The sequence below is a fragment of the Pyrus communis genome, chromosome 4 (assembly GCF_041283825.1).
Source record: "Pyrus communis isolate YQ-2024b chromosome 4, ASM4128382v1, whole genome shotgun sequence".
Classification (NCBI taxonomy): domain Eukaryota; kingdom Viridiplantae; phylum Streptophyta; class Magnoliopsida; order Rosales; family Rosaceae; genus Pyrus; species Pyrus communis.
Window position 1 is genome coordinate 7,546,535 of NC_142568.1, and position 23,351 is coordinate 7,569,885.

Consider the following 23,351-nt stretch of genomic DNA (forward strand, 5'->3'; position numbering starts at 1 on the left):
TAAAATTGGGCTTACCTTTGGGGTTAGGCTTTGGGGTTTAATAATTAATTGATAATTAATATATAATTAATATTTCGGATTTAATTAATTATTTTTAATTAATTTCGAATTTAATTAATTAATTAATTTTTTATTATTACCAACAGACTCATCCTTTCAGATGAAGTCTGAAGAGTTCAGAAAAAACGCATAGCAAAGCACCCCTCTGAAGAGATGTCTTTTAACAGTCACACCTCATTCTCATACCTGTTGCGAACAGGCATAATCCCATTATATATACATCCATCTGCATGACATTTAGAACATAGAAAATCAACATTCTTCTTCTACAATCGTAAACATCCGTTCTAAGAGAACAACACAAAAATTCGCCAGAAGTCAATTTTTCCGGTGCTGGAATTCTTGACTTAGATCATTGAATCATGGTGAAGCAGACGTCCATAGAACTACAAGCACTGAGTAGGGACGAAATTTCTGTTTCAAGGACATTGCGGTACGCAAGCCTCGATCTTCAATTTTTCTGTTTACATTGTTCATACTCTGTTCAATATTTATTAGCATATATAATTTTATCACAAATTGTTGACATATATCCAACAATCTTGAAACAGAAAATGGATCAATAATTTGTGATTGTGAATGGCGCTGTGCCAAAATACTCTGAAAAGCCTAAGAAGTTCAAAGGGCTAGACTTCAAGAGATGGCAACAGAAGATGTTATTTTTCCTGACAACCATGAATCTCGCTCATGTTGTCAACGAAGAAGCTCCAAAGTCTAATGAGAATTATGACGAAAGAGACTGTCATGGCAATTGAAGCTTGGAATCATTCTGAGTTTTGTTGTAGGAATTATATTCTGAATAGTTTGGATGACAATCTCTACGACATTTATTCTCTGTGCAAGACAGCGAAGGAGTTGTGGGAATCCCTGGAGAAAAAGTATAAGATTGATGATGCCGGTTCAAAGAAATTTGTTATCGGTAAGTTTCTCAAATATACAATGTTGGATTCAAAATCTGTTGTCTCTCATGTCGAAGAAATCCAGAAATTGATCTATGAACTGCACTCCGAGGGATGCGAGATCAATGAGCATTTCCAAGTTGGGATGATAATCGAAAAGTTGCCAACTTCTTGGAATGACTTCAAAATTTATTTCAAGCACAAGCGTCATGAGATGAATATGGAGGATTTTATTCTGAGGCTACGAGTGGAAGAAGACCACAGAAAGGTAGACCGTTCTGGAAGGTTTGATGCCATTGAAGCCAATGCAAATTATGTTGAGGGAGGAAACTCCAAGGCCAAGCTAAAGAAGATTAAGGCTCCGAAAACCAAGCAGTTTGTACAATTTGCCCTTGCTCCAAAAGGCAAGAATCTGAAGAAGATTAAGGGCGCATGCTATGTGTGTGGCAAATTTGGTCACAAGGCACAAGATTGTTATCATCGCAAGGATGGAAATCATGCCAACGGAAACAACAACCATACTAACATGGTAACCACCAATGAAGAATTGGTTGCTGTTGTGTCTGAGGTCAACATGGTCTCAAATGGGAGTGAATGGTTGATGGATACTGGTGCTACCAAGCACATCTATGCTGACAGAAATCTGTTCATTGAATACCATCCTGCTACCCATGGAGAAAAGCTGTATATGGGCAATTCTGCCTCATCTGCGGTGGAGGTCAAAGGCAAAGTGATACTCAAATTCATATATGGAAAGAGTCTCACCTTGCTGAATGTGTTGCATGTTCCTTAAATGAGGAGGAACTTGGTTTCTGGACTTATTCTGATTGCTAAGGGCTTTAAACTTGTAATGAAATCCAACAAATTTGTACTTACCAAGGGTGGGATGTTTGTTGGAAAGGGTTATGTGGCTGATGGCCTCGTGAAACTCAATGTAATTGTCATTGATGATGCTAATAAAATAAATGCTTCTACTTATATTGTTGAGTCTTCTAATATTTGGCATGCTAGATTAGGACATGTTAATTTTCGTTCCATGCAAAGAATGGTTAAATTAGAATTGTTACCTAAATTCGAAATTGATTTTACTCATAAGTGTGAAACATGTACTGAATCGAAATTTGCTAGGCAACGAGAAAGTCAATTCTGGAAAGATCAAATGACTTACTTGGATTAATTCATAGTGATCTTTGTGACTTTAAATCCACACCAACTTGTGGAGGAAAGAATTATTATGTCACTTTTATTGATGACTGCAGTAAGTATTGCTATGTTTATTTGATTCATAGCAAGGACGAAGCTTTGAATACGTTTAAGACATATAAAGCCGAAGTTGAAAATCAACTTGAGAGAAAAATCAAAGCATTTAGATCCGATAGAGGAGGAGAGTATGAGTCTACTGCCTTCTCAGATTTTTGTGCACAACATGGAATTATACATCAAACAACGGCTCCATACACGCCACAACAAAATGGTGTTGCCGAAAGATAAAATAGAACATTCAAAGATATGATTAATTCCATGTTAAATAGTTCAGGGCTTCCACACAGTTTGTGGGGTGAAGTTTTACGTACTGCAAATACCATATTGAATAAAGTTCCTTTAAAGAAGATTGACGAGTCACCTTATGAACTATGGAAAGGACATAAACCCACTTATAAAATCCTCAAAGTGTGGGGTTGCTTAGCAAAGATGCAAGTTCCGTTACCAAAAAGAACTAAACTAGGACCTAAAACTATTGATTGCGTATTCATTGGATATGAAAATAATAGTGCTGCTTATAGGTTCCTTGTTGTAAAATCATTGATTTCTGACGTACATGTTAACACTATATTAGAATCAGCGGATGCAGAATTCTTTGAGGATATATTTCCTTACAAAGAAAAGGAATCTGGTTCTAATACAAAGAGGGTTCATGATTATAGTCATGATAAAGCCTCTTCTTCTGGTGCTCAAGATGTGGAACCTTGAACTTTTAAAGAAGCAATGACCTTTTTCGAGGCTCCTTTATGGAAGGAAGCAATTAAAAGTGAAATGGAATCCATTATGGAAAATAACACATGGGAATTGGTTGATTTACCTCCCGGTAGTAAGCCAATTGGTCATAAATGGATTTTCAAGAAGAAACTTAAGGCGGATGGAACCATTGATAAATTCAAGACATGTTTAGTAGCCAAAGGTTATCGCCAAAATGAAGGGTTGGATTATTTCGACACCTATTCTCCAGTTTCTCGCATAACGTCAATTAGGACGTTAATAGCGATTGCGGCTATGCAACTTTGATATACATCAAATGGATGTAAAAACAACTTTTTTAAATGGAGAACTAGATGAAGAAATATACATGGAACAACCTGAAGGGTTCATGCTTAAAGGACAAGAAAGCAAAGTGTGCAAATTAGTTAAGTCATTATATGGACTTAAACAAGCACCAAAACAATGGCACGAGAAATTTGATCATACTTTGTTGACACATGGGTTCAAAATAAATGAATCTGATGAAAGTGTCTACATTAAGAGTAATGATAAAACTTGCGTTATTGTTTACTTGTATGTGGATGATATGCTCATAATGGGAAATGATAAAGATGTAATAAACAAAACAAAGAAAATGTTGAATTCAAAATTTGACATGAATGACTTAGGTCAAGCCGACGTCATTTTAGGAATTCAAATTAAGAGAAATAGTGAAGGGTATGTCCTTATACAATCCCATTATGCAAAAAAAATATTACGTAGGTTTGGTCAATTTGATTGCAAACTTGCTACAACTCCTTTTGATGCTGGATGCAAGTTGGAGAAAAATAAAGGCAATGCCATATCTCAACTTGAATATTCCCAAGTAATTGGAAGTCTAATGTACTTGATGAATTCAACTAGGCCAGACTTAGCTTATGCAGTAAGTAGGCTTAGTAGATATACAAGTAATCTGGCACAAAAACATTGGGATGCTTTAGTAAGAGTGTTAAGATATTTGAAAAATACACTTAACTATGGATTACACTACACAAAGTATCCACCTGTTGTAGAAGGTTTCAGTGATGCCAATTGGATTTCTGACACTACAGAATCCAAATCGACAAGTGGATATGTTTTTAGCTTGGGTGGTGCAGCAATATCTTGAAAATCCTCTAAACAAAAATGTATGGCTCGGTCCACCATGGAGTCAGAGTTTATAGCTTTAGACTTGGCTGGAGATGAAGTCAAGTGGCTCAAACATTTTCTGGAGGATATTCCAGTATGGCCAAAGCTTGTGACTGCTATATGTATACATTGTGATAGTATGGCTGCGCAATCAAGGGCCAAAAGTCATGTATACAATGGCAAGTCCCGATACATTAGGCATCAACATAATACTCTTAAGAAGTTGCTCTTCAATGGAATAATTGATTATGTAAAGTCAAAAGAAAATATAGCTGATCCTTTGACAAAAGGCCTACCAAGAGAGCAAATATTATTTACATCGAGGGGAATGGGTCTCAAGCCAATTCAATGAATCGAACTGGGTGGAAACCTAACCTAGCTGATTGGAGATCCTATGGTATAGGTTCAATAGGCAAACTGGTTGAGTTTGATTCAAAAGTTGAACACATAACTTACCCATTCTTATAATAAAATGTGTGTTGTCTGTTGAGTTTGAGGGGTTATGTTTTATACATTTAATGACATTAATATCTTGTTATCAAGAGGAATATGGCAGACTATTCTTAATTAATGTCACCTATATAGGAGTAAATGGGGCCGCATTTATGAGAATTGAAATGGCTAAATTCTCTAAAGCTCCTATGAAATCTGAGATCTGTTCAGGGCCGAAATGAACACAACTGTATGAATTGACGTGTGGCAGACATGATATGCGTGTAGCATATTGTCTCGGTTTACTACTACGGTGAACAGTTCAAGATCTTCCACATCCACTGCATCACCAAGTAAACCCGATATGTTTTCACTAGGGTAAGTTCAAGTCCAAAAGAAACTTCACTCGATGCATATCATGTCTATTCTCTCTTAGTTTTAGGCAACCTAGTCATACATTTGCATTCAAATGTGGGGTAGTTGTTGAAGTTTGAATGAAATTTCAACTCAAATGTGGGGTATTGTTGGAAATTTTGAGTAGAAATTTCATTGTCCCACATTGGCCATTCTCAAAAGGATTCCTCACTTTATAAGGCTTTGTCCCTTATAGAAAGTGATTGGAGTGATAGACCTTGGAGACTAAAATTGGGCTCACCCTTGGGGTGTAATAATTAATTGATAATTAATATATAATTAATTATCAAAAGATGGGCCTTGGGGCTCTTGGGCTCAGACTCTAATAATTAAATTATTTAATTAATTATTATTTTTTATTATTACCAACATACGCATCCTTTCAGACTTCATCTAAAGAGTTCAGAAAAAACGCAGAGCAAAGCACCCTTCTGAAGAGATGTCTCCCAACAGTCACATCTCATTCTCATACCTGTTGCGAACAGGCATAATCCCATTATATATACATCCATCTGGATGGCATTTAGAACACAGAAAATAAACATTCTTCTTCTACAATCATAAACATCCTTTTTGAGAGAACCACACAAAAATTCGCCATAAGTCAATTTTTCCGGTGCTGGAATTCTTGACTTAGATCGTTGAATCCTGGTGAAGCAGACATTCGTAGAACTACAAGCACTGAGTAGGGACGAAATTTTTGTTTCAAGGACATTGCGGTACGCAAGCCTCGATCTTTAATTTTTTTGTTTACATTGTTCATACTCTGTTCAATATTTATTAGCATATATAATTTTATTACAGATTGTTGACATATATCCAACATTTTCATCCATTCATAAAAGAAATTGAAACAAAATGTCATAACAAACTTGCAATCATATTTTGGGGCTTCAAAAGAACCCCTAACTTCTGAAAATTTAGCTACACATAATCCTTAAATTAAACCAAAAAAAAAAAAAAACAAAAAAAGACATGAGTTGAGAAGATAAAACTAAAAGAAGAGAATGCCAAGATTTCCTCATTCCTCCTCTATTCCTTCTTGTCAGCTCCCTTTTTGTTTCTCATTTTATTGTTGTTCCATTTTTTCTATAATGATGTTGCTCAAGACAAATATGTAAGTCATTCATGGCCCACTCATTTTTGTCATTTCAAATGCACTCGAGATTAAAATTTTACAATTGAAAAGATACAACTTAAGAAACACAGTATAAGTCAACATGCAAAATTAACACAATACTAGTTTGTCCCACCAATATACCAATATAACATTGCTTCTGTTACTTGTTGAGAAAAACATTGTGTGTGCCTAGTCCAATTTAATCCATAGTCAAATAGAAACTACAAATCATGTTTACATACATGTTTTGCATGGTGATTTGCTTCTGCATCAGATAAGGATAACATACAAGTAGTCAAGTTGTGTTGTGTTTTCTAAAGCATATTATAGTTGAAATGTTTGGAATGAAAGAAAATGGATCGTTTCTATTTAATTATGAAAGGATAACATGAAGAAAAGGAAGGATGAAATGAGGGAGAAGCTTATCTAAGAAACACCTGAAGGTACACCATCAGATTCCATACATGTGCCATTGGATGATGAGTTTGGAATCATGGCTGAAAACCTTGGGAGGAAAGGAAAATCAGTTAATGTTGTAGGTGTTTTTCCTCGTACGGATACCTTTGGTTGCATTGCTTCAATAGCTTCAAGTTCCAAGTTAACTGATATGACATCTTAGATTAAGCTTTTGTCAGATGGTTTCCACAAATTGAAACAAGAGAATGAACAATTGAGAGCTCAATTGGATTTATGTAATGATGATGAAAATCTAATCATAAAAATCAAGGCTTTTTATGCTGCAAGTCATGAGAAGACCAACAACTCTACACAATTTGACGATGATATTTCAGAGGGTGAAAATACTTATCCTGAGCTGGAAGAACATGATTTGGAAGAAGATTGATGTCCGTAAGTCTTTTGTGGTTAGTTTCAAGTATGCACTTGGTGCACCCCTTTTGATAGCATATGGAGCACCTCTTTTGTTAGCACCTAAATGTGCCTTGGACTTGTCTTTTGTTAGTACCCAAGCTGTCTATATCTAGGTGTTATTACTCTTGATTATTATGCCTTAAGCTTCTCTTTTGTTGGTACCTCAAGCTGTCATTTGTTAGGCACCTCAAGTTGTTTTGAACTTCTCTTTTGAGATAGGTCACCATGACTTTATTTTTTTGGATGTATATTTGGTGAATGTATTCAACTTATGTTCTTTAATTGTTGATTAATGAAAAAGTGAAGTATTACCTTATAATTGTTATGAACTGCAATTCTAGATTACTAAACAAGAACAATAATTAATTTGTTGTTATTATTTCTAAATAGGTATTTGATTTAAACATATGTGATGTATGTTGCGCCACATGTCAAAGGAATGTGTGACCTTTTTAGCGTCACTTAGTGTAAACTATATCATCTGGTATCATATTGGGTGACTACAAAATCATCACTTATAAACCTAATACGAGACGAAAAAATAGGTCACAAAATTTTTGTATTGTGATGTATAATTCGTCGCACATATTGTTATTAAGTGATGTATAATTCGTCGCACATAGTGTTATTAAGTGACGTATAATTCGTCACACATATTGTTATTAAGTGACGAAAATTTCATCACATATACTGAAAAACATATGACGAAAATAAAATTTGTCACATGGACTATAGGTGACGCAATTGGTGATGCTAGAATTTCATCACATATAGTCAAATGTGATGAATGTTTATCGCCACCTAAGCCATATTTTCTGGTAGTGAATGTCATCAAGAGTATTGTGTTAGAGAAAGATCGTATTGCATTTGTAATCCCAAACTGAATAGGTTCTCCAACCTCTTCTGATTAGCTTAGGTTGTCATGACATACAGTTAGGTGTCACTCATGGCTTGAAAGTGAGTTTCAATTCATAATTATTAGAAAAAGTTTTTAATTGCCCAGTGTCTGGCTAAAAGGAACCTAATGGATCACACACTGTGTAAGGTAATGATTGAAGGATATTACGAAGAAGAGTATGAACTATTAAATAGTTTAATTGTTTGTGGTTAGAATTAATTAATATTTTAATTAATTGAATGAATAAGTTCATTTTAGACTTTGGCTTAGTTTTGGGCCTAGGGGCCTAAATGGACATTGAAAGGTTAAGCCCATAAGCTTAAGTTGTATGACAACCTAAACATAATAGGGCACAATGCCCTCTAACATAGTGAGGCTAGCCATAGAGAGGGTTTTGCCTTATTCAAGTTTGCCACTCAATTGATGGGTGGTACATAAGTGAAGTTACAAGGCCTAACCTCAATAGGGTTTCTAAAGGCTAAAGAGAGAAAACACTTCTCTCTCTTTTTCTTCATGAGGCTGGCCACTGTGGGAGGGCTTTGCTAGCATTTTGCTCTTCCATGGTCACTCATCTTTTACCTTCACCATCCTTGGTGTCGGAACTTAGAGGTCTCCAACTTTGGAAACTTTTGGAGAATTCTTTCATTCATCATTCTCCAAGAAATCCATGGAACAAAGAAGTAAGGAATGAAGGCCCTCTCTATTGGGTGATTAGAGTTCAATTGAGTGAGTCTTCGTTCACCACAACTACTTATCTCTTTGATTTGAGTTGAGTCTTGGCTCACCACAACTACTAGGCTTGGTTCACAATTCTTTTCTCCTTGATTTGAGTTGAGTCTTGGTTCACCACAACTACTAAGCTTTGAAGTTCATGGTTTAAGTTTTGTTTTAAAGTGTATACAAGCATGCTTCTGATATTTAATTGTTAAATGCATGCATTATGTTGCTTAATGAACTTAGAGAGAGAGAGAAAACTAGGTGCAAAAGAGACTTAAGTTTGATGGTAGGGAAAAGAAAAAAAGCCACATGAAAAATGAGAGAGAAAGAAAGTGCATGTGTCAGTATGCGTAAGAGTCCATGTGTCTAGGGTCGGCCCTGAGGGTTGCTGAAGTAGGCGGGCCGCATAGGGCCCTAACTTTGGAAGGGCCCCAATTTATTATATATTACCATTATAAACTTTGTGTTTGTTCCAATAAGAAGTTTACAAACTTTTGAGTCTTTGAGTCTTTGCTTATAGAATTTATTAACCATACAAGTTATAGTTGCCTCAGTAGAAAGAAGTTTTTCAAAATTAAAATTGATCAGATCTTATCTTCGATCAACTATGTCACAAGAAAGATCGAATGCTTTAGCTATTTTATTAGTTGAAAGAGAATTGGTTAAAAAAAAAAATTGTATAAATTAAATTAGTACATTTGCCTCTAAATACGCGAGACGTGTAATATTTAAGCAAAGTTTCTATATCTTTCTTATTTTGGTATTAATTTTTAATAATACTTATATAGAAATAGACTTTTCATGCATTTAGTGAATTCTTTTTTATACATATCAATGTACAAAGAGTCGAGAGTTAGAAAACTCTAGGGCCTCACTCCGAAGGCTAACCTAGGCCCCAAAATCTCAGGTTTGGTTCTCCAGCATTAATTGTGTGTTGCGTGTGGTGTGTAGAATGTAACATTTGTTTTTTTTTTGTCTTAATCATTAAATAAAATTATTGAAATACTTTTGATTAAATTTTAAAATTTTGAAACACTTTTTATTAGTTTTTCATAATTTCTATTTACATCACTTAAAATAATAAAGATAAGAAATTCATTTGGTGGCCATCAACTAACAATAGTTTTACCCTAAAAATGCTTCACAGTTAAATGGAAAAAGAAAAACTAAACAATTATCATTGGAAACCTCCTCGTAATGATTATATTGAGATTATGGCAAACTAATATGGCTGATTCTTTTCCTATACAATCCTCAACAGTTTTGCTGGTATAAAATGCCTTTACCCTTTGGGGTGTGGGATACCTCAGGCTTCGGCCAAAGAACAAATATGGTAACAGACAAAAAGTCCCAAGCAAAAAAATATAATAACGAGGATGAATAAAGGAATGCCAAATAATGGAAGCCCGACCCTTAGTAGGACAATGATGTCGCAAGAATTCGTAATTTGTGAAAAAAAAAATGATAATTGGCATGATGCCACGTGCGCTTCGAAATAAGCAAACGAAGCTCATTCTCTATTTTTTTTTTCAGAGAAAGAACTATATTAAAGAGAAAAGCCCATAGGGCGACTCTATTAAGGGACCAGGGTGGTCCCGGGACCACCTGAAGCTCGGAAAAATGGCTGTGAGGATCTTTAAGGACCACCCATGTTAGTGATGCTGAGCAAGTGATGCTGCACAATGACTTGGCCAAAATGACGTCGTTTTGAGCCAAGTCATTAAAAAAATTAAAACCTCACTCATGTGAGAACCCTCACACGATAAAGCACTCAACTCCTTCACATGATAGAGCAATCAGAACCTTCACTTTACCAATAATACCTAATCATCTGCCGCTCGACCCGTTCTTGTTTCTTACAGCATCGATCAACTCTCTGCTGCACTCTAGTTTCTATTCATCGTTGCACTGACGGGCGGGGCGACGATATCTCTAGTGAAAATCTGTAACCCTTTTGCATTTTTTCTCCATGTAAAGCTTTGGACTGGAGGCTAACCGTTGGTCATCTTCTTCTTGGTTGAAGAGGTTCGTACTCTCTTTGACTCTATCCATTAAATAATTTTGCCATCCACTATTTGATATTAAATTATTTGTGGTGGTAGATATTTAAATAATTTTACCATCCACTATCTGATATTAATTTATTTGTGGTGTTAGATATTTTGTTTAAGAAGTATTTTTATTTTTAATGTTTGGTGGTGAATTTGGTGATGAATTAAACTTTTAATGTTTCTTTGAAGTGATGGCAGTCTATTTGTGGCATGCTTGTCTTTGGCATTCATAATATTAGAATCCCACGGGCACGGACCTAATTATAAATTTATAACTGAATCTGATTTCTTGTTTTTCATATAATATTTTTGTAGTTTCATCAATTGATTTAGATTTTTTTTATTAATTGATATGTGTAGAAATTAGAAGTATGGAACGATATTACAAGCGAAAATGATCATCGATTAGTTCGGACAATCATATTCCAAATAGTTCATCTCCAAACTTGGATAGTTCCAATCCTATTCTGAACAGTTCCCCTCCAATTCCAAGTAGTTCTAAACCAATTGGGGGTAATTCCACTCTATAACAAAATGAGTTAAAAGTTGAATTGGATAATCTTGAGAGAGACCCCGGAAAGAGAATTCCAATGAAGGATTATCCTTTAGATATTCGAGATGAGGTCCGAAGAGCATATATATTGATGGGGCCTTTTAGAGCAAAAGATCATGATTTTCCATTCACTTTGCATTCGAATAAAAAGCGATGGTTCGTTGATAATTGGTTGAAGGATTTTCATTGGTTGGAATATAGTATATCTAAAGATGCTGCATTTTGCTTTTATTGCTATCTATTCAAAGTCAACTTTGAACAATCAAGCAGTGACGTCTTTACTGAGATAGGCTTTCAAAATTGGAAGCATGCAAGAACCTGTTTTGAAAAACATGTGGGAATTGTTGGTAGCTTTCACAATAAAGCTGTTGAAGTTGCTGGTAATCTAATGAATCAAAAGGCACATATTGAAACAGTTGTGGTCAAACAGTCAGAAGAAGCTCGTATAGCTTATCGCACTTGCTTGAATGCGTCAATTGATTGCACTAAGTTTTTGTTGCAACAAGGTCTTTCATTTCGTGGTCATGATGAAAGTGACACTTCAAACAATAGAGGTAACCATTTGGAGCTCATGCAATTCCTTGCGGATCATGATGAGAAAATAAAGGCTCTTGTGTTAGATAAAGCTTCGGGAAATCTCAAGCTAATAGCTTATTCAATTCAAAAAGATCTTGTTCATTCATGTTTCGTTAAAACCATTAAAACTATCATAAATGATATGAAGAATGCTAGGTTCTTTTCTCTATTGGTTTATGAGGCACGTGATGTTTCTATAAAAGAGCAAATGGCGGTGGTTTTGCGTTATGTGGACAAAAATGGGAAAGTCATTGAAAGGTTTGTAGGAGTTCAACATGTTCCCGACACCACTTCAAACACATTCAAGGAGTCTATTGATGCATTCATTCATTTCAATGAGTTGAGCTTCTCCAATTTACAAGGGCAAGGTTACGATGGTGCTAGTAATATGAAATGTGAGTTCAATGGACTCAAGACAAAGATTTTGAATGATCAACCTTGTGCATTCTATGTTCATTGCTTTGCTCATCAACTCCAATTAGCTCTTGTTGCCGTAGCAAAGGATAATGTTGATGTTAACACATTCTTCCTATTGGCTAATAATGTGGTAAATAATATTGGAGCTTCATGTAAGTGTCGTGATGCACTTAGAGAGATGCAACAAAAAGAACTTATGAAAGCTCTTGAAAATGATTCTCTTATGACGGGATAAGGCTTAAATCAAGAAACTAGTCTCAAACGTGCCGGAGCTACAAGATGGAATTCACATTATGGTACTTTGATTAGTTTGATTACAATGTTCTCATCCATGGTCAATGTGCTTGAAATGATTGTTGATGATAATACCAATGATAGTGTGGCCGAAGCAAATAAGTTATTGAAAGACATATAATCTTTTGAGTTTGTGTTTTTCCTATTTTTGATGAAATCTATATTGGGAATCACAAATGATTTATCACAAGCATTACAAAAGGATGATCAAGAGATTGGGAATGCAATGGCTTTAGTTAATACATGTAAAGAACAACTATTCTACATGAGGAATGATGAGGGGTTTGGCCTTTTGGTTAACAAAGTATTGCCATTTTGTGTCCAACATCATATTGAGGTTATTAACATGGATGAGACATATGTAGCTCATGGGAGATCGCACCGTAATACCCACAAAAAGACCAACCGTCATTGTTACAAAGTGGAGCTCTTTTTTGTTGTCATTGATTCCCAGCTTACTGTGTTAAATGATCGCTTCAATGAAACAAGTACCGAATTGCTCATTTGTTTGGCTAGTTTGAGTCCAAATGATTCTTTTGCAGCTTTTGACAAAGAAAAGCTACTTCGCCTTACTCAATTGTACCCTCAAGATTTTACGAAGCAAGACCTATTGGCACTTAAAGATCAACTCGATATTTATATTCATTATATGCGTTCGAGAAGTGACTTTTCTCAGTTGTAGAGCATTAGTGATCTTGCTAAGGAAATGGTGGAAAAAAGGTTGCATCAAGTATTTCAATATGTGTATTTACTTATTGAATTGGCTTTGGTTTTACCTGTTGCAACTGCATTAGTGGAGAGAGCATTTTCTACCATGAATATCATTAAGAGTCCACTCCACAACAGAATGGGGGATCAATGGTTAAATGATAACTTAGTTGTTTACATTGAGAAAGATGTTTTTTCTTTTATTGACAATGAAACTATCATGACACATTTTCAAATTATGAGATCCCGTCGTGGACAAATTTAGTATTTCTAGCTTGTTTAGCACAAAGATTATGAATGAAAATTGTAGTTTGCCATTTATTTGTTCAATGATATTTTCATCTTGTTTTTTTTTTTTTTTTTTTGGAGCTTTTATATTAGGACCACCCTAAGTTAAAATCCTAGATCCGCCACTGACCTCAATAGTTTTGCTGGTATAAAATGCCTTTACCCTTTGGGGTGTGGGATACCTCAGGCTTCAGCCAAAGAACAAATATGGTAACAGACAAAAAGTCCCAAGCAAAAAAAATATAATAACGAGGATGAATAAAGGAACGCCAAATAATGGAAGCCCGACCCCTAGTAGGACAATGATGTCGCAAGAATTCGTAATCCGTGAAAAGAAAAATGATAATTGGCATGAGGCCACGTGCGCTTCGAAATAAGCAAACTAAGCTCATTCTATATTTTCTTTTTAGAGAAGGAAAAAACTATATTAAAGAGAAAAGCCCATAGGGCAACCTGTTTGAGTACAATAAAATAGAAAGGCTGGAAAAGCAGCCAACGGAAGAGTTTTATCCCAAACATGGAAGTCATTAATTGAAAGACCAACACTTCTGATAGCGTCTGCTAGAAAATTGACCACTCTGAAGACACGCTTCCAATAGATGTCTTCAAAGAAGCTCGCAAACCGTTGAATGTCAACAAGAATGGTCGTCAATCTCTAGGGAGCATGATAGGCACCACGAATAACCTCAATAACCAACTTAAAGTTGCCTTCAACAATGATGCGATTAAATCCCCTCGAGTTTGCCATCCAAAAACCATCACGAAAAGCCAAACATTCTGCCACATGAATGGTGTTTTGTCCAACACTACGCGCCCCAGCAATGATAGGGGAACCATTCTCATTTCTAATCACAAAACCAGAGGCAGCCTGCTGGTTAACGACCGAGCCGTCAAAGTTGAGCTTGACAAAATGTAAAGACCAGTATATTAAAATGCATATAGTATTATTACAAATAATAATAATAATAATATTTATTTTCTATTGTGATTATGTGTATTATATATTTCCTAAAATCATATTTTACAATATTGATTAAATATTTAGCCTAAAAATATTGATAAATATCTGAGTATTTTATCTTCTATTCTTACTACCTATCGATAGCTTTTAGGCGGTGTAAGTTTGCTCGGTCTAATCTCACCTTCCTCTGTACCGACTTCCTTCTCCTATAAATAGAATGTTATTGCTTCGGTCTTCTTCACTGGCGAGATGAAACATTTTCTATCGGGGTCTACTCTCTCTCAGGTTTAAAGAGTTTTCCTTTCTAGGTTTTCCTCTTAGTTATTTGTTTCATGTCTCTGTATGTTATTAAAAAATTATAAATGTTTGTATCTAAACTAAAAAGGGGCTCATGGGCATCGTTATGCATATGTATTTGAATTCGTTCATACTGCTGATTTAGTTTTATAGAAAAGTCTTTCTATTCATATTGTTCTTTAGTGATAGCCTCTTAAGTTATGTATTTTGCATGTTACATAACAATACCATATTGATTCCTATTCTTGGGAAGGCACTTAACTTTAGGAGACTTGGATGCTGCTCTATTGCAAAGAGAAGAGTCGAAGCATGTACTGCATGTATATGTATATGTACTATGTATGGATGTATGTCTATTGTTAAATGAATAAGCATGCTGGTAAATGGTTTTATGTACGGTTTAATTTATACATATTACTTGAATGGTTTTGAAGGCAAAAGACTTTTGTCTAAGCACTATACATGTTTGCTATGTACGAAACTATTTTGTACATCATTATAGTTCAACCAAATCACTTTTGAATTGAGAGCGTGGAATTGATGAGTTTTAAGTGTGTTGATTAGTATTTAAGTTCATAAAAGGCATTTGGTAATTTTCTTATACTTGTGAATAGGAGCTTATCAAAGTTGTGGTTTCTTGTGTTATTATCTCAAAGCAATACTTTGGAATCCAGGTAGGGGAAATACGACAGACTTTTACGGAGATTGGCTTTATTAAATTTCGTGAAACATTATATTATTATTATTGATCTTGTTGGTTGATTAATGTGATGTGGTTTACTAATTGGACAAATACTGCTCTTGCATGTTTACTTGTTATTGGTTATGGAATTATTGGTGAAATGTTATTGGTTGAGAATATATTGTGAGACATGTGAGGGTTGAAATGACATTATTTATGCATCATTCATGTGTCATGTGGTTGGAGCTTTCGATGTGGAGAAATGAATGGAAGGGATCTTTTGTATAGTTGAGGCAAACTCTTAGCAGGTACCAGGTCTCAGGCGAGCCCACAGTGCACAGATTCTTTAAGGGTAATTCGGGACTGGCAACAAAGAGTTTAGGCAAGATGACTAACAAAAGGGGAAATTGGGATGATTGAGTTACATGGGGTTAATTTGTATATTAAAACATTCGAACCACCACTGCAGAGGTAAAATGTACAATATGGGACGTGCAAGCCCGCGTGTTTTATTATACGAATTAACAGGTAGAGATGAAGAGTATTACATTGCACACATGCATTGTTATTGATAATGATTTGGTACTTGATTACATGATTTTATGACACTTAATTTAGTATTGTCAATTACTGTGATAAGGTTATGTCCCTACTAAGTTGTTGAAGCTCACCCCTCTATTGTTATGCAAGTTTATGAACTAAACAGTAAAAAAGGGTAGAAGGGATGAAATCGGATTAAGTGCAAGGATAGAATTTTGTATTTATTTATTTTAGTCTTGTAAAGAATTATTGATTTCTTGTTTTCATATTTTTCCAACCAGTTTCACTTTCATTTTATTTTATTTTATTTTTAGCTCGCGTGCCGGATTTGAGTTCGAGATTTTTCTTATTGACCCTCGATCCGGGGTGTGACACAAAACCAGCTTCAGGAGAAGATCACCGAATAGAGTTGGGTTTCCTAGGCTCAATCTCTATAGGGTTAGGGAGGGATTAGGGTGTTTATTGTACCAGACTATCTTGAATTTGACTAACTTTAGGGATTAAGCATGACTGGATTGGCTTAGACTGAGCATGATAAAAATAGTGAAGTGTTTGGTGCAGTGTTAGACTAAGTTTCGGACTAAAATATTTTAGTCCCAATATTTTTATTTTTTCCATTTTGCAATGGACTAGACTTTGTAATTTGCCACTATCCAACAAAGCTTTGCCGTATTACTCTCCCTCCCTCCCTCTTTACTAAAAACATCAACCACAGCTTCTGCACATACCAAATTGATTCGAATTTCACTTCTAGGTTGTATGTCGCTGATTTGACGTTCATGGAGACCTTGAGCGACTGAAGGTAGTTGGCAAAGAGGAGGAGAAGGAACCCCAGTTTGGAGAAGTCTGAATCCAGGTTCAAAAGATCCAAGAGGGCAATTTTCGAGATGTTGAAATCCAGACGGCCATTGTGGGTGAACGAACTCCTCGAAGGGGATTATTGGGCACCAGTCAGAACAGATTAAGGAGAACCGAATCTTGGTGGAGCATAAAGAGAAGAAAGCGAGGAGAGATATAAGGGTGGGGAGGGGTAATGGACGAGGGGGAACGATGATGGCCGTGTTTGTGAAATCATAAAGCAAAGAGAGATGCGAGGGAGTTAGTCCCCATTAATCCCATGGTTCGTGACAACTCTCACTAGCGAGCATGCGAGGGAGTTTGTCCACGTGTGTCCCCTTTAGTCTTATTTAATGTAGTCCTTGCACTTAACAAACACATGATTACATTATGTAGTCAAGTCCGGTCTAGTGATAATCAATGAGGCCAAACAAACGTACCCTAGGGATTAGGAAGGGATTAGGGAGGGGACCAAAAGAAATAAAACACGTCAAATCCAAAAATGCTTGAGAAAAAAAAAACGTAGAAAGAGGAAGATAAGTTTGAGGTTTCAATAACAAATGTTGTTACACCATATAAAGAGGAACATACAGTCGGTATAAATTCAAAGTCATATTGATAACACAACGTATTATATATTTGACAAGCGAACATTATTGTAAACAAGTGGTTTTCAAGAAATCTTTTTGGGCTAAGTTGGTATTATTTATTAAAAGTGAGTATTATTCCAAGGAATTTGGTAGCAGCATTGTTTTACTCATAGAGTGCTGGATCTGATAACCTTGGAGTTGGGATGGCAACCAAAGGAATCTTCTTCTTCAACACAATCCCAAACTTCTCAGAAAGATCCAACTCCTCTCCCTTTTGCAATTTCCAATCAAAAGAATGCAAAAGTGTAGCAAGTGAATGCATCACCATCCTCTCAGCCATTGCAATCCTAGCACATATACTTTTGCCTGACTCAAATGGAAAATAGTTGAAGCCTTTTCCATTGTAGCCCCATTTGCTATCCAAGAACCTCTCCGGCTTGAACTCCAATCGGGTTTTCTCAAATTGAAGGGTCTCTGTGTATAGCCTAAACGTTGACAAAAATCCAAGATCCTATGGGAATGGTGTAGCCTCCCACAATGCAAGTTTCACTTGGGCAACGAGGGATTAACAGAGGCAAGGTTAGGTGCAAGTGCAAAGTTTCTTTCATCACAACTTGTAAGTATGGTAATTTGTTGATGTGGGATTCTTCTACAATGTTGTGTTTGCCAACCACATCTTTTAATTCTTGCTGGGCTTTTTCCATCATCTCTGGTTTGTTCATGATTTCAGCCAGTGCAAACTCAGTTGTGTTGAAGGAAATGTCAGTCCCACCCACCACAATATCCTGCCCACAGAAAGATTGCACACTATTATGTTACTATACCAATTGGTTCCCTGGAAACAAGGGAAAACAAATGCTCATGTAGAAAGTAATCTTCATACATTTAGGTTAGTTTGTACATAAGTTGGGGATTTACATGAAGAAAGAAACTAAACTCTCCCATTTATTGATATAGTTGGTTATTCGAGACATTGAATGGTCCTCAAGAGTTTCCATTAGCTAAAACCTAAAATCTAAGAGTTCTTTTGGAAGTACTTTTAAAATGGTTGAAAGCGTTTCTGGTGAAAATGTTTTTGGAACCAATCCTTAGTAAAAATGTAAGTAAATCTTGGAAAATAACTTAAAGTGCTTCATGGAAGAAACAAATAACTGATGATTCTTGCAGAAAACATTTCTCTAAAAGCACTTTCAGTCGTTTTAAAAGCACTTCCAAACGAGCCCTAAGTGATTGGCCGCAAATGTAAGGCTAAAAAACTAATGTGCACAGTAAAACAATCAACCATGTCAATAAATGAGATTTAATTTGAGATTAAGGTTGTCACAATGCATCATGTTTCAAGGAAAGACATAACCCATGCACAGGGAAATGAATACTCTTCACAATCAAGATGTGATTCCACAGAAACATTGAATGAAAACTTACGAATTTGGTGATCAAACTATTGGACGGATCAAGAATTCCCTTTTTCTTCATTAAGTGGATTACACACTACCACTGGTTATGTAATTATTATTTGAATATATTCTTCAAATTAGGAATTTAGCAAATATAATACGGGGGTGATTTTCAGACGGGTTGGATTAAAAGTAAGGTTTTCAATTTCCAATCCAATAAATTCCAATCAAACTTTATTTTCAAATTCCAAAATAAGGTTACTCATTCCATTTTTCTTCAAAATCAAGTATGCACGAAGCATAAACTCTAATATTTGAATTACTCGCTTTGATTGTCACTCAGCTTGCGGAATTGTGACCATCACTTGACCTACTATTTTAATGTCGTTTTCATAACTCGTCATTCATGATTTCGTCATACCCATCACATAGCCGGAAGCTATATCGGAATGACGATCAGTCGTCTCGTCAACAAGAAAAAGTGTGTGATTATATATATATATATATATATAAAGAATTAAAAAAATAAAAATAAAAACCACGAATTAATCATATTCAAAACCAACACAATAAAACTTGGAATATTTTAGATTTTTTTTTATAGGAATAAGTTCGACAAATTTCATAAAGTTTCAAATAAAAAATTTGGAATTTTCAGCATATGGCTGTGCATTCCAAATTTCATCTAGTTTTTCAGGAATTTAAAATTTGAAACAACATTTTTTTTAATGGCGGAATTGAAATTTCAAATCCAACTTCCACCATTCAAAAATAAATACGAGAAAATAGGCTCGTGACAACAACATTGCAAATTCAAACATGAAAATAAACCAAACAACAAAACAATGGAGAGTCATGGACCACATGCAATTAATTGGGTAGGCACAAACTTCCAATTAGAAACTTATTTGACTCATGGAGATCAATGGATTTTGGGATAACGTTCTTATTACTTTATTTGGAAACTAAAAATCAAAACTCGAAAATAAAAAATTGAAAGTTATTTTTTTTAGTTTTCAAACCTTACCTTTCATTTTTACAAGGTTCTAAAAGATGCTAGGCGCTAGTCGAGCAGTGAGTTGAGGCCTAGCACCTGGGCGGCTAGGCGGGGTCTAGGTGGACGGCGAGGCGGATTTAATTAAATCTATTATATTTCGTGTAAATAAGTGTTTATATTATTAGCAATTGGAACATAATGAAAATATAGGGAACAAACATATAATGTGTGTTCATTTAAGTATTTAACAAGTCTCTTACAATTTATTGGAAAAAAAATAAAATGCAAAATGAAAGTTATCTATTTTCTATATAAGTGAATCGCAACCCAGGCGGGTGTCTAGGCAGGTCTAGGCGCACTAGGTGAGTACCTAGGTGGTCTAGGTGGGCACCTCAGTAGGTCTAGGTGCATTTTCTTAATTTTCAAACGTTCAGACATTAATCAGGGCAGTGGCCAACCGCCTAGCGCCTAGGCGGGGATTTTTGGAACAGTGCATTTTTCAATTAATGATTATAGAAACAGTAGTTATGAAATAAGTTTTCGATAAATTTAACGGTATAAGTAAATGGTAAGAATAATATTTATGAAAACTAAAAGCTTGCAACAAATTCAAAGTAAAACATTTACTTACCATAAGCAAAGCTTTGAGATGCGTCATGGTGAAAGGCGTCTTGGAATCTCCTCCCTCCTCCTTCAACTTCAACAAACACGTCAAAAAATCCTTATTGCTCTCCTCCTTCTCCCTTTCCTTGTCAATCCTCAGCCGTTGATCTATTACTTTCTCAAATATCCCATCAAACCTCCGTACCAACCCGCCCATCCACTTCACCACCCCCTGCAAATCAAACCAAGCCAAACCTGGATAAAAGTCCGAAACATTCGGCTTGCCCAAAAGCTCCGTCATCTTCGACACCACTTCTCGAAACTCCGCCCCGAGCCTCGCCCTCTCGTCTCCCTCCATGGTCCCGCCCCGCAGCATGTTCGTAATAACATTCAGTGCGTTCAGGAACATCTGCTCCCCCACGTTGACCCGCGACCCGATCTGATCGTAGAAGTGACCGAAGGTCTGGCGGACCTGTTTCCGCCGGAGCGCGTGCACCGAGTCCAGAGTGGTGTTCCTGAGCATTGTCAGCACGCAGGCTTTCCTCAGCATCCGCCACTCCGGTCCGTACGGGGTCCACGCAATGTCGGTTCCCCTGTACGTCGCGGCCCGACCAGCGGGGGGACATCGCGGTTGGCGAAGGTGGCGCCATGTTCCTTGAGAATTTGGCGAGCTGAGGAAGGGGAGGTGACTACAACGCCGACGATGTTGCCGAGGCGGAGTTTGAAGATTGGGCCAGGCTCGTGAAGCAGGAGTGGAGTTCTGGGTCAAGGGAAAGGAGGTTCCCGACCAAGGGAATGACCCGGGGGCTGGGTGGTAGCTGCGGGTTCGGGTTGTTGGATTTTTTTACCAGCCAAAGGTACAAAAAGACGAGGAAAATGGCAGAGATGAAGGTCAGCAAAGTTTGATCGGATTGAGAGCACTGTGAATACAAATAGCCGGAATGGGAATCGGATGCCATTGTTGTGCACTGTTCACTGTTTGGGAATGGGAATGATGGAGGACTGGATTAATATAATATTTAAGCGAAGGGTGAAATATACGTTGTGGTTGGCACTTACCGGATTTGAATCCTCTCTTAAGTTTAGAAGGCTGAGCTTCCTGAGTATAGCACACGGATCGTTGGATTTTGATTCAACAACTACAAATAGAAATTTTTTTAAAAGTTATAATAATTGTAACTTCCTAAGCTGAGGAAATGATCCAAATCCAGCACTTACTTAGCACAACTTAGTTATATAATAAGTTACTAGGTGAGAGACGACCTGAAACTAAGACGATGTCGCGCCAAAAGGGGGGAACTATTAGAATATCGTTATCAATGGCCACCCATGCGCAATCCTACACACGGTTTTTAAATTTGACCCATCTTATTATGATAATTATTGAAATGGCTCTTTACCACAATAGTAAAAAGGAGTGCTACCATTATACAACTGCGTATATTCGAACTTCATTGACTCCCTAATCTAACATCTAATATAACAAATCTATCATTTGACAAAAAAAAAAAAAAATCAAGATGATTATTGAAATTGACAATCAATCACTGTGGTCCATAAAAATGGGTGTCATAAATCAATGTGGTAATTCCGTCATAATTTTATTATTTGCTTTTATTTTACATACTGAGTTCCACAAGTCTAATTAAATATTGCAAAGTAAATTTAATAAAAAATAATAATAAAAAACACAATTTTAACTTTTGTATAATTAAAAGCTTAAAAAAGAAAGAGTGCTACTAGACTCACCCTATTATCTTATTTTTTCCACCCACATTATAATTTCACCCACCACAAAGTTTACGAAAAATCTAAAACTATCTTCCCACCCACCATATCCCTTAACTATGCTACTAGCTTAAGTTGTAAAATATAAAGCAAAAAGACTGAAAAACTAAAAATAAAAACCAACGGCCACAACATCACCCACCCCAGCCAGCAACAATAAATCAAGCACAACCCTTGATGGCGGCAACTCATTTTCTCTTATATGTTGCCCTTGTTTTCTTCCTCGCTTTTATTTTCCCTTTGTCTTTCTTTCTCTCTATCTGTCTCCTTGCACTAAATCTACATTTAACACAATAAACATTAGCTTGTCAACCAGTGGTGGACCCATAGAAGGACCTGGGAGGTCCTAGGCCCCTCGGCAACCCTAAATCGTTGCTTGAAATTTTCCAGGGACCCCTGGCACTCGAGGAGGAAGGCTTGTGTGTGCAAGCTACAGTGGTTGAGCAGCGGCGTCTTCAGAAAAGGCGACAATGTGAAGAAGTTTTCTTTTTTAAGGCTTGGCCAAAAACACTCGTTTTGACCAACTGTTTTAATTTTTTTAATTAAAACAGTATACAAAACGTAGTTGTTAGTGTTGTTTTGTTTTAAATTCCTAGCTAACAGGTCCCCCAAGTCCTACTCTTCCCCATCCCATTGCCTTGATTTTCACATATTCACCCAATCCCCAATTCCTTAATTTTCAAAACCCTAAAATTCTAAATCCTACCTGATCCCATATTTAAACTTTGCTCCAATATCATACCTCAATTTGTTTCAAATCTCCACACCACCACCATTTGGTTCAAAATTCATGCAAGTTTTTTGGTATTCTAATCTATTCTCAATTAAATTATATTAGACATTCATGAAGGTTTATAGTCAATTATTTGATATGATTATTGATATGTTTTATGTTTGTATACTCATGTGATTATTGGAATTTAGATGGAATTTTTGTTTATTGGTTAATTGGTATATTTTTGTGTTTTTTTTTTTTTTTTCAATTGTGTAATGTAAAAATAAGAAACATGAAAAGATTTTTCACCAAAGCCAATAACACCTTCTATTTGTTCGGATAATTTAAGTTCAAGACAAAATGAGTGTTATATTGATTTGAATAATCTTGAAAGAGACCCAGGAATAAAACTTCAATGTTATAATTAAACTTTCAATGTTATTTTTGTCTATTAATTTTTTGACCTTTATTATTGAGACATTCCGAGTTTAAAATCCTGGATC

General features: G+C 36.0%; 2 pseudogenes across 1 annotated transcript; one reads left to right on the forward strand and one right to left on the reverse strand.

The window, feature by feature from the left end:
• Window positions 1–4,119: 4,119 nt before the first annotated feature.
• On the forward strand, window positions 4,120–13,418 carry LOC137721953 (uncharacterized; annotated as a pseudogene).
• Window positions 13,419–17,264: 3,846 nt separating this feature from the next.
• On the reverse strand, window positions 17,265–21,519 carry LOC137721891 (flavonoid 3'-monooxygenase CYP75B137-like; annotated as a pseudogene). The gene is made up of 2 exons (XR_015961214.1): window positions 20,374–21,519; window positions 17,265–18,133 (listed from the first exon to the last, which is right to left on the reverse strand). The product of XR_015961214.1 is annotated as a flavonoid 3'-monooxygenase CYP75B137-like (transcript).
• Between the last annotated feature and the right edge of the window lie 1,832 nt (window positions 21,520–23,351).